The sequence below is a fragment of the Seriola dumerili genome, unplaced genomic scaffold (genome assembly GCF_002260705.1).
Source record: "Seriola dumerili isolate Sdu_G_001 unplaced genomic scaffold, Sdu_1.0 BDQW01000052.1, whole genome shotgun sequence".
NCBI lineage: Eukaryota > Metazoa > Chordata > Actinopteri > Carangiformes > Carangidae > Seriola > Seriola dumerili.
In genome coordinates, this window is record NW_019174307.1 from 7,700,552 (window position 1) to 7,712,835 (window position 12,284).

Consider the following 12,284-nt stretch of genomic DNA (forward strand, 5'->3'; position numbering starts at 1 on the left):
TCAACTTCTTTCAGCTCATTTTTTTGGGGTTTTCCTGCCAACAACTTCACTGTTTGGTTCACTCTCACTGCTCTCAATTTCTTGTTTTCAACAGTAGCTGTTATCAGTGGAAAAAGCTCTTAAAACTGTTTGTGCACTACCTGCCCCAGCACCAGATGGTAAACAGAATTAGTGTTGGTGAGTCTTGGTGAACAAGATGGAACATTTAGGAGCAAAAGAGACAGATATTTCCTTCAGCAGTTCATGGAGATCAAAACAGAGCTCTAAAGAGAGTGAACATTGGACTTATATTTAATTTTTCTATGTTAGGTCACCAGAAACATGACTCTAAAGGAATGCTAATGTTGCTACATATCTCCTGGATGTGTAAATATACTAAGAAGTTCATTATGTGTGCTCCACTCCATCTAAACTACCATAAGAAAGCATATCATTTAATTATCATTCCTTTGATATCCAGCTATAATTACAGAAGTTAATGCATCCAGAAAATTTAAATTAGGTTTAATCTCTACAAATGTGACAGTTTTGTGCCAGTCCTTATATGCTCTTTTTACAGATGGGCTCAAACAACATTGTCCCAGCACGGATCTAATTCTGCAAAGAGACCTCTGCTTATCTTGTACCTTCTCCTTTCCTCTGCCTGCACTGAACAGAGTAAACAGAGGCCAGGTCATGACAAAATCGCAACAAAATCATTTTCTCTGTCCACTTTCATTTAGCTCATATGCTATCAAATAATGAAAGCACAGATAATGCCTTGTGAGGAGCAGACCTGGGGGCTGGCAGGTAATTTGTTTGCTGTACTCATTTGAAGCTGCCTTCCTTTCAGCTGATGCGGAATACACTCTTAACTAAAATGGGTCTGTTCACTTGAAGCAGAACCTTTTACATCACCGTAAAGCATGGCAATCATCTTACTGATGCTATATAGGATGATCTTGTGGATTTCATACTGAATTCCAGTATTTGTAAAACTGTATGACTCTAACCCTTTCATCTGTGGGATGGCTTCTTGGAGTTTTTGTAGTTAAATTGGTCTTAACCTACATTAGAGCTCAGGTTAAAATAGAGGTCACTTTTATTACATAGGGCATTTCAATCTGATTTATATTATATGTATTTTTTATAATTAAAGCAGATTATTATGATTCAATTTAGATGCCCTTCCCTACCCAGAGGAACCCTTCTGAACCACCCATACAGCTTTTCAGTGGTGGTTTGTCGTAAGTGGACATTCAGTGCCATTGCTCCAATTTCTCTGATCAGCCAAATCAGGAGTAGCAGCTGCTGGGCTTTCATCACATGCATAATTATTGAGGAATCGCTTGTAGGTTTGTGAAATAATTGGTTTTTGAAGAACACAAGTGCAGCCTACAGCCAAGGGGGAGAGAGAGACTGCAGAAATGTGAAAACCCTGTTGTAACCAGCTGGCAAGTAGCCAATGCTAGAATAAGGTTAATTGTATATTGTTATGATCAGCCTCTCTCTCGTTTGTGTTCCAAAGCAATGTTATGCAATAAAATAAAATCAATGATTATGGAGGAATGCAGTGTTTTACAGTAAGTGGAGGAATTCATATAGTTGTTGTAATTTCTGTTAATCAATAAGTAATGCCAGTGACATTAGTTGGTCCAATCAATATTCAAATTATTTATCTACTCTTTGATGTACAGAATAGCAAAGTATGCTTTCATCTGCATTAATAAACCAGCAGGAATGACTGAAACTGTTAAGCTGAAGGACAAGCATGTATTTATTGCTTGTTGTGGATGTGTATGTGTTTCTCTCTGATAGCAAATGCTAAATTACATTTTTCCACAAGACATTTACAAAACAGCTGGTCTCTGTAAAAGCAAAAACAACATTTTCTTTAAATCATTAACATTCATACAAATACACCAACACTTTGTTGCTTATCTTGGTATTTCTCACTGCTGTTATTTTACTGTTTAAGTTTCCCCCAGTGTCTAATTTGTAGCAAACGTGTGGTGGACAAGCTTGAAGTGTTGTTTTTAGTTTTTTTCTATTTTGCTATGCAAATTATATTTGTGCTTACACATGCATCTTTGTGTGTGTGTGTGTGTGTGTGTGTGTGTGTGTGTGTGTGTGTGTGTGTGTGTGTGTGTGTGTGTGTGTGTGTGTGTGTGTGCGCGCATGTGTGAATTGAAACAGAATTGAAACAGAATGATTGTGGATCCCATATGAACTTCTCACCTCCACCACCTGTGTCCCATAGATAAAACATACATAAAAATGCCAGACAGAGAAACACTTCATTACTATCTGTCACACTGAGAATCATATACTTCCTGAACACTTTAGGTCCAAGGATTTGCATTGTACAGCTGCAGGTGGCTGGTCAAGCCTTCTTTCTTTGTTATTACAAAGCAACTGTGGTTCGGAAAATTGCTGTAATTTTGTTACTCGCGTTGTCTCAGCACAAGTGATGGTGATTGAGGGTTTGGGATACATGTGGGCGTATGTGTTTGTGGGGGTGTGTGAGAGTGAAACCAAGTTAGACTCTCTCACATTAGTTAAAATTCCTCTTCTGATTATCTCTACTACATTTTACTCTGACAAATCTTCCCTCAACATTTCACCTGTGGCTACTTTGCATTATGTTCCATTTAGTGAATTATTGCTAAACTCACTTTCTTTCTCTTCAGTTACACCACAAATTACACATTCTTACCTCTGGACGAAGGTCCACATGCTGCAAAGTGCAGAACAAAACGGTATAAAAAGAGCTTTGTCCCAGCAGCCATTACTCATGTGAATAAGTTGTCGTAACATTGCATAGGAATGTTTAATTAATTGATTTATTTATTTTTATTTACCTTGTGCACGTGATGTTGTCTGTGCTGTGTGTTAAATGTGTGCGTGTAAGATTGACGACTCTTTGGTACGGCAAACCAAATTTACCTATGGGCACAAATGAAGTAACCTGACCTGACCTGAGATGTAAGTTCAGTGGGTCAAAGTGTTTGCAATTCATCCTCTGGAGACCATGAGCACCTATAGGAAATTCCATGGCAATCCATCCAAAAGTTGTGATATTTCAATTAAAAGAAAAAGAAATGGTTGCACTAAAGCAAGAGTCAGCAGATCACCAAATTCAAGGACACATGATCAGAGGATTATCAAATCAACAGCATTTATCCTCTGGATAACCATGAATATTTGTATCAAGATTTCATGGCTATCCAGTCAATTGTTGAGATATTTCAGTCTGAGTTGGACCGACCAACCTTGCTATATGCTGTAGTTGAAAGGTTTTTTTCTTAAGGGAATGTATTCACCAGAGTGAGCAGCTGGACATGACGGAGGTGTCTTGCCAGGAAAGTGAGTCAGAACCTCCTGGGGTGTAAAAAGACTATACCTGAAGATGTAAATAAAATATCCCACTTTGTCCTACTGCAAATGTCACAATGTGTCTGCTTTAACCAGTAAAATAAATCCTTTGTGTATGATTTAGTAATTTATGATTGTGAACAAGATGTTAAGAAGAGAAAACACATAATGTTCCACACTAAGGTCCAGTTAAAATTGTTTGTTGAAGCCTCTATTTGCTGTGTTTATGATTTTTACTTAAGAATCTTCAAGCCTGCTTTTTGTTTTTTTCCAGTGTAAATCTTTGCCAAGTACTGGTTGGGATATTTCTGCACTCCACTCCACTCTGAGATCTCAGTCATTATGTATCGTCACATCCTTGTGAATTTTTACTTGTGTTCGACTCCCTCCTTCCTCGTTCTATTCATCCATGATGACTCTCACTGCTCAAGCTACAGTATAAGCACCCAACTCTGTATGCTGGGATGATTGAATGTGTGAGAATTTGTGGCCGTGTAAGATCTTGTCTAGCCTGCCTCTGTGGGAGATGACTCTTCAGACACTGTCAGACTGTTGAGGCCTGTGGAGGCCAGATTAACCCCCTTAGATGAAATGGACAAGACAGCCTCTTTATAGAAGAACAGACAAATGCTTTTGTGAAAGTCTCCACGATGTAAAAGGCTGCATGAACATAAAAGTCAAAACCGTTAACTGATAAAAGGCAATTGTTAAAAGGTTAAGAACCCAAAGGGCACAGGAGATGAAAACGATGATCATTCCTCTCCTCTAAGTCATCTGGGGATATACTGAGCTCAGATTATTGGCGTGTGCCCAGACCGAGAGTTAGTGTGTATTTCTCCATTCATGCCGGTTCAGGATTATCTCTGCCTGAGTGACTTCCTGCTCCACTCTCTCTCCAGAAGGACCTGTATTCATTTCCACAGCGTCTATTATCCACAGAAAGGGAATGAAACAACCTAGCAATTACAGAAAAAAAGCTTCAAAGCCCAAAAGAGAAACTCTCTCTGGGAAATGGAACATTTCATTTGCTTTGATTTTTTTTTCAGGCGAATTCCACTCAACATCATTACCTCTTCAAAAACTGGTTACAGTCCATCCCACCTACAGTCTGATAGGGCAGCTCCCTCCCCCAAATGTTGCACAGTTGCACCAGTAGTAGTAGTTGGTGTACCAGCAGTTGATAAGGGAGTTTCCAGTGCTCTAAGGAGGACTGATTTAAGGTGGCTGTTTGTTTGTGTGAGTGTGTCCGTGCACACAGGGAGTTATTAGAGTCAAGCTCTTTATTTTCTATCAGCTTTTATCAGTCTTTCAATAACAAAAGCAGATTCACTGTGGTGTTCAGGTTTGGTCTAAATGTCAAGTGAGACACACAGAAGTAGGATGGTATTTCATGATGTCAAGACGATGCTGAGGGGAAAGAAGGTGCACACACAAATTTCCATTGCTGGAACAGTCTAGCAATTTTGCAGTTTTTTTCATAAACACATTACAGTTTATTGCATTATATATTATGTCATTTTCATAGTGTGGGTGTGTGTTTGTATCTCCATTTTTTTTTCTAGATAGGCAGGAGGACACAAAAACCGAGAACAGTTTTCATTTGTACACAGAAAACATTCTCTCTAATAGGCCAAACTCACAGTGTGTTGCAGCAGCGAGCATGAGCTATAGCTGTGGCGACTCGTTAGCTCCAACACTCTGCTGAGCTCATTAGAAAGCCACAGTGCAGTCTTCTGACCAAACTAAACCATAAACCAACAGCTGCCTCACTGCTGAACGTTTCCAATGAACCCAGATCCCCCACTCAAAACATGTTCCTTTTCAATAGATTTTGCAATATTGGTTTAAAAAATGATTTTGTTGACCTTGTACTTTTACTTCATACCGATAAAGATACTCATCCAAATGTCTTAGATGCAGGTGCGTTTGAAAGTGTCACTTTAGTCTTGAAAAGAGGAATATCCCGCATGCTGCTCTTGCTTAGCATCACAATTTATTGATCATTGTAACCTTTCGGTCTCTCTAGACCTTTGTAAGAAATATTCAAACCAGTTCTTACAACCATGATGTAATTATCATCATTGCAATCTTTTGAACTAGTTTAGTAATCGTTTGACAACAGTAGGCATATTATGCAGATGGAGGAACGAGTGTTGAAAAGTTTGAAAGATAGGCGCCACAGCTGTCATCCATCTGGCTTGTAGCCTACAGCTTGCTAGGCTATGTTTTTGTTAACAGTAGCCCAGGTATCCAATCACATTCAGTCAGTTGAAGGTTGAACTTTCAATCAGCAAATTTTTGATCAAAGCAGCTATAATAGTAATTTTTTATAATAACAATGTATCAAACTAAGGGGTGTTATTTAGTTAAGTCTCGCATCGCTGGAACTATCTCCACACCACTGTGTCAACGCTTGAGAATGGTTTGGCTGCACATGATATTATTCTACAAATAATAATAATAAAAAAAAACACTGTGGCTTGTTTTTCTTTAAACCAATTAGAATTGTTTTGGGTGGTGCTGAGCCCAAGGTGCAGCGGCAGTGCCTCTGCAAAATAGTGTCAAAGGGGAACTTTTGGTGGAACAGGTGAGTATTGTCATTAAAATAGCTAATTTCCCCACAAAGAAAACACCACAGAAAACAGTGAGGACACACAATATGTTGGCCGCGCGATTGCATGATCCAAATCTTCATGAAAATTCGGCCATTATCAGCATGCGTGTTGCTAGGTTGGAGGTTGATGTCGTTTCCTGTAGCGAATGGGATGTTGAAAACAGTAACAGGCAGGGGAAGCAGAATGAGAGTAGAATTCCTAAGGCAGGCTCATGCCAACAGCCTACATCTGGTGAGTCAGACTTCTGACGCTTATGAACCCACTGAGAAGCATCAGCCATACCTGCTGCTCACCTCAGCTGTACAGACCTTTATAATGAGTTCTAGCTCATTGCTTCATTTTCAGCCACAGGCAGCTGCTTTCACTGTACCTGTGCTACCTGCTCAACACCAACTAGCAGACAGAACAGTCAGATATTTTCCTCAAGAGCTGGGTATGTTAATAAACCATGTTTTATACAAGGTTATTAAACATCTGCTTGTGGGCTTTCCAATAAAAGGTGTAGTGAACCGTAAAACTTTAACTGGCTGCTGTACATTCACATTTTTGTCCACAAGGAGCTGGAATGTATGAAATGCCAGCAGTGAACACCTGTCATCGCTCTATTGGAGATATATGAACACCAGTTTACTTGTTGTCTTGTGCTGCTCATCGTGACTGCACCCAAAGGAAGCTGAAAATGATGTTACCTGACAAGTCTATGAACTACCTAAATGGACTATACTACCTGAAACGCCAGTTTCAAAAAAAGTACAACTTACATAGTGAATTTGGCGGATGTCCTCATTGGTGTTGTCCAGTCTGCTCGTCTTTGCACTGATATTCTGTAGTCCCACCAGAAAAACCTTCATTTTGTTTTCTCACATTGAAAGAATCTTTGGTTTGACGAATGCAATCAGGCACTGAGCATCAACTTCCTATCAGACAGAGCCAGCACCACTCTGACCGGATGTGATATTTCAATCCAGTACTCAGAGGACGGAAGATGCAGAGGATGAGACATATGGACAGAAGAAACACGGAGTGAGCAGTTGGGACTGAGGCTGTGCTGGTTGTGTAAACCCTGTAGAAACTTGTTGCCATGGATTTGTAAGCTCATGCTCTGCCAGTTTACTCATGGAGTATGGGGATTCACAGTCAGGTTTACAACTTCTGAGCAGCCAAGAAAAGTGGTAAGTGGGTAAAATTATGATTAATTAATGTAATTTAAAACACAGGTGTATTCACAGCACACAGTATTTCCTGTTTAACTTCCTGTTTCCCACGAGCAAGTATTAGAATCTCATGATAACACTCGATAGTTTCCCCACTTTTTCTAACTCGTGACCTTTATTTTTTGTCCCCATTGTCCAGCAATTTGAGAGTTTTTAAGGTTGACATGACAATCAATTTAATTCATTTTGTATTAAAAATTATAAATCAGTCTTAGTATATGTCTAATAAAACCACTGAATTTTGGCTCCTGACCCCTGGGTTGAGAAACATGAATATATGGTTAGAATGTGAGAAACAATATTGCAATACCATGTGTTATACACATGGCAAATGCTAATTATTAATTTAAATATTTGACTCGAGAAACACTCCTTGTACAAAATCTTTAACTATTCCCCTTTTGAGTTTTATTTCACTCTATTATCCATCCATAACCACAACGCATAATAGCAACAATATCTTCAAATCTGTACAAAGATTTGTACAAAATCTATTGGTAATTAGAAAGCTTGGGCCAATATGATGGATTGTTCCTTGTGGAACACTAAAACTTACTCTTGGGCTGTTTTGCAGCAATGAAGGAAGGCACCCACCTGACAAAGTAATCAACACAGATGGTAATACATGAATAACTTTACTTTCAATCCAAAGCACAGCAGTGTGGATCCCGAAGTTTCCAAACATACCAAATATGTTGGATGGATTTTAGTAAATATATAGTAGAATCTCTAGAAAAATGTATGACGAAGACATAACAATCGCAGTGTGGCTTAGTGAAAGGATTATAAATCTTGAATGACACATACAATTTATATCTGTGATATTGACAAACAGTGTGTACGCACCCTCTAGTAATCCAGGTGTTCTTACAGATTATCTCAAGCAGATAGAGGAAGTGATCAATCATGTGATCTAATGAGAAAAAGATGCATAGAGATACGCCGGAAGGAGGAGACACTGATGCCTGTGAAATGTCTCGGTCATGAAGGAGGAGAACATTGACTTGCTGGAGTGTTTCTTTCCTTCATTCTCACGCTGTGTTTCTGTTGAAACAGGCACTGCAGTCTGTGTGTGTTTGAGTGCGTATGAGTGTCTGTGTGTGCATCATCCAGCTGGGCCAGGAATAGAGGCAGGTTGATGTGTAATGTATCTGCACTGCTGGAGTTCAACACCAACTGACTCTCTTTCTAACACTTACTGTGATCATTTTCAGTTGTGTTAGACTGACGAAGAGGTCAAACCACCAGGTGAAGAGGTTATATATATTTTTCTTTAGTTTTATTGCCCTTGCTTGTGAATTTGTGAGATTAAAGCAATCCTGTGGCGTTTTTGACCACTAGTAGTAGTAGGTGTTTTTACAAGTGGGGCACCATTTTGTTTGAATTGTGTGTGTGCGTGAGAACACACATGCACATTCTTTCCATCGCTACACAGTATCCTGCTGATTGACAGTTGGTGGTGGTAATGCATGAAGAGCCTAGCAAAGGACAGTGAAGTAGACAGCAAGCTTGGAAACATAAAAGTAAACACAACAGCTTTTGAAACAGAAGTTTCATGAGCAATAAAATTAATTTCACACGTTTGCTGGACCACAAAGAATCACACAAAGTGTTTTGATGTGAAACACTGAATCTAGACATTACTTGCTTTGTTTACACAAAAACTCTGGACGGGACGAGGTAAAAGCATGACGTAAACTTTGGATGTATCACTAATATTTCATCTGTTTTTAGCCAATGGCCGAGATGAACGATGCCAATTAGTTTGAAAAACAGAAATGTGGGACTGTTTTAACTATAATGAAAGGTCCCTATTTAAGAATCAGTTGCAAAAGTCAGTACAGGTGTCATTAGTGGGATTGCATTCTATTATTTTTTAAGCATTTTTTTAACCTCCGTCTTTACCTTTGAAGACATATTTGATCCTCCTGGGAATAGATGATACCAGTCTTACAGAAATCTGTGGAGAGATTTTCTGTCATTCTTCACAGATCATTTTTTTTCAGCTGCTCTCTGCTGAAGGGGTTTTATTGTTCTACCTTCCACTTTAAAATACTCCAAAGGTTTTCTATTGGATTCAAGTCTGGGAGGCGTACTTGACCAGGTCATAGTTTTTACTTTTTTCTTCTTAAAAAATTCTTGTGTGGGTTTTACTGTGTTGTGTTTGGGATGATTGTCATGTTGGAAAATTCCTCTCCTGCCAAGCCTCTTGATAATGGGAGTGAGTCATCTAGTCATTCAGTATTTGGGTGTACAAACTTGAATTCATAGTGCCATCTATAAATGTCATCTCGCCTACACCTTTTGCACTCATGCAGCCCCGTATCAGCACACACCCACCTCCATGTTTCCCGGTCAGCATGGTGCACTTGCTGTGATAGTCATGGCCAGGTCCATGCCAAACATACTGGACCCCATGTGATCCAAGCAAATTGATTGACCAAAAAGTGTGTGGCTAGCATTCATCAGGCTTCGTTCCATGTTGTTTGGCAAAGTTTAATCTTGCAGTTTTGAAAAGTTGCATAAATAGCTTATTTTGCACAGTGTTATTTCTTCAAGCACAGCCATTGTGCTTTCTATTACTGGTAGTATAGCTCCTCATGTCCTAACCACTGCTTTGGCTCATGCACAGTAGACACCTGATGCTTTTGTACCCTATCCTATCTTTATGAAGTTTCACAATCTGGTTTATACTTGTTCGGGTAGTTCTTTACAACGTGGAGAAAACTGAGGAAGCTGTGCTGTTGACATTTTATAACCTTTATTCGTGCAATTACCTTTAATTGGAAATCACATGTGTAATAACTTTGCAGATAAGACAAGAACATCTTCTCAGTGATTTTTAACTCACTGCAGCACCAGATAAAGAAAAGTGTTGATTCATTTTCATCCCTGACTGTCCACCCCCATGCATCGTCTTTTTACTTAAAAGATGATAACCTGGTGAATGTCGTTCTGTCACAGCAAAACAGCAGGCAAACCTTATCTCAACATCAGAGTTGATGGAGAATGACAGCTGGTTTCCCATTTCCTTTCCTTGCTGACACATATCACCATTGTACCAGCAACACCTCATGAAACACAGCAGTTGTCTTCCACATTAATGTAGTGGCTGCTACGGTGTGTGAGTCCAAGAAGAGATATATCACATAAGTTACACACAGTAGATTAAAGAAACAAAGTACATTTACTCAAGTACTTTGCAACTCTGAGGTTTCTCTTTATGTAATTTTTTAAAGCTACTTATACCTTTAATTCAAGTTAATTTTGGAGGCAATTGCACTTTTTATTCCACTTCACTTATTTAACAATATAGCAAGTAATTGCTTGGCAAGTTATATTTTTGAATAGCTATTGTGAGCACATAAAACACCATACAGTATATTGTTAGACTATGTTAAGGTTCCCAAAGGAATGACAAAGAGAATGGTTGAGGTACAACCTTGACCAACTACTACACTGAAATACTGCTTACACATTAAATTATTAGTAATAATAGTCAGACAATAAATATTTTATAATATAACAATGATATTGGGTATCCTGCCTCAAAATGAATACATCTCATACTGACAGGGTATTTTACTAAGAATACAAAAGTATTATTTATTGGAGCACCTACCTGATGAACAAAATGGAGCATTACTATACTACTAATACTTACTTACTTAATGTTCCATTTCATGTTGAATATGTAAATATTCAACTGTAATATGCAACATGTTTACCATATCAATTTTATATGGTGAAAATGATAAAATCATAAACATGACAACTCTAAAATCTGCCTTTCTTTCATTGTCATGACAAACAAAGTGAACTGTTCCTAGCAAAAGCTACTGCAGCTTGTTTGCGGACATAAAATCAATGGAATGGATGTGTCAGCCATTACTGACAGCTGGGTCAATACTGTATACCCTACCCTATCCAGATGGCTCACATGAAATGAACATTAGACTGAGAAATACCGTGAAACTGAGTCAGAAATTAAGGTTAAAGGTGACCTGTCTGGTCTGGAACAGTGAGGTCATGTGGTTAAAGTCAAAGAGGAAATCTTGGCACTTTAGGCTTCATGCACATACTGTATATACCGGCAGAATTGGTTTGTGCTGCCTGGCGCTCCTTTTTTGAGATGGGTCTTGGCTGCATTATAATGAAGCACAACTGGCTGCTTAGGCCCATTGCAGCAACTGGTTTTGTTGCCGTGTGGATGAACGCCACAGGACTACAGCTTGAATCCTTTTGAAACTCTGTATTTACAGCAGAAATTGGAAAGTGTCATAATTATTTGCCGTGTTTTATGCAGATGCTTCCCCTTGGCAGCAGTTCAATTAATTATTCTTTTTATTCATCTTTTTTAGCTTGTAGGAGCCCTTTTCAGCTTCCCTTTACATCCACAAGCCCTTCTCTCCAGGAGATGTTTTGACTGACAAGTGATCTGCTGCTGTGCTATCACTTGTTGCCATGGCGACTCATAACTTTTGGCAATGTGTATAAAATGAGTGTGTGTTTTTGTTTCTTACCTTCTTTTCTCAAGTCTCATTTCACCCCAGTGAGGCGTTTTATTAGTCAGTGTGGCAAAAGCTATGAGACATCACGGAAGAGCCTGAACGGAGGTGTGACAGCACAACAGGAGCTGCAATTCAAAGCCAATCAGCTATACAAAGAATGACTGTGAGCCACCAGAGTACAATACCTACAGGTGACTGCCACTCATAGACAAACCTAAAGAGTTTGACATTATGTTTTCCTGACAAATGACCTTTTACAGCAAAACCTTTTAAAGAGGAGGTCAGTGTTTGTGCATGTGTGTGTGTGTGTGTGTGTGTGTGTGTGTGTGTGTGTGTGTGTGTGTGTGTGTGTGCTTGATGTGTGTGTGTGTGTGTGTGTGTGTATGTCTGTGTGTGTGTGTGTGTAGAAGGGGCCTCTCTGTGTTTCACCACAGGTAAAGTTACTGCAGAGGCAAATGCTGTAGGAAATATAATAACTACAGGTAGAACGTGCCTGAACAAATCTATGGGCCTCAAATTACACCTGGAGCTAAGCAAAGCGCAAATGTCTTTGCTAGTTTTGGACCAACGCAGTTGTCATTTTCCCATCC